This window comes from Meleagris gallopavo, chromosome 2 (assembly GCF_000146605.3).
Source record: "Meleagris gallopavo isolate NT-WF06-2002-E0010 breed Aviagen turkey brand Nicholas breeding stock chromosome 2, Turkey_5.1, whole genome shotgun sequence".
NCBI classification, from domain to species: Eukaryota; Metazoa; Chordata; class Aves; order Galliformes; family Phasianidae; genus Meleagris; species Meleagris gallopavo.
In genome coordinates this window covers 90607406-90607956 of record NC_015012.2, presented here as the reverse complement: position 1 = coordinate 90607956, position 551 = coordinate 90607406, and positions in this window count along the sequence as shown.

The following is a 551-nucleotide window of genomic DNA, read 5'->3' as shown; positions in this document are numbered from 1 at the left end:
ACAAATGTACAAAACAAAGTTGCCTGCAGAACAGGGACCAGCTACTGTAAAAAGGAAATCATTTATCCTTCCATAAGAAACGACTTATCCACAGATTCAGGACTATACATACTGAATACGGAGATCTTACACTCTACCCACTGCTGCTTTCCAAATTTACAGTCATTTCTATTTTTGGCATGACATGCATCTTAAAAACTGACAAGTTCAGCTTTGTCAAACAACATTCAGTACAAAAAGCTCTGGAAGACCCATTTGACCTGACTACTGGTGAAGTTCCCGCGACTGAACAAATTACACTGGAGTCATATTTTCCCATTTCACACAAAGTACATTGTGACAGTTGAGCATCTTCTGTGCACAAGCTGAAGCATATGCTGAGGCTGAAGATTTGGAAAACAGTCTACTAAGTATAAGCATTCTTCCTGCAAGCTACACATCAGTATTCTTATTTTAAAAAGGGACAGCATCAAAACTAAAATTTTGAGTGACCCTCAAATACCAGGAAAAAAAAAACAGGACCTCAAGCTAGTGGAAGTTCCTACGTAAGG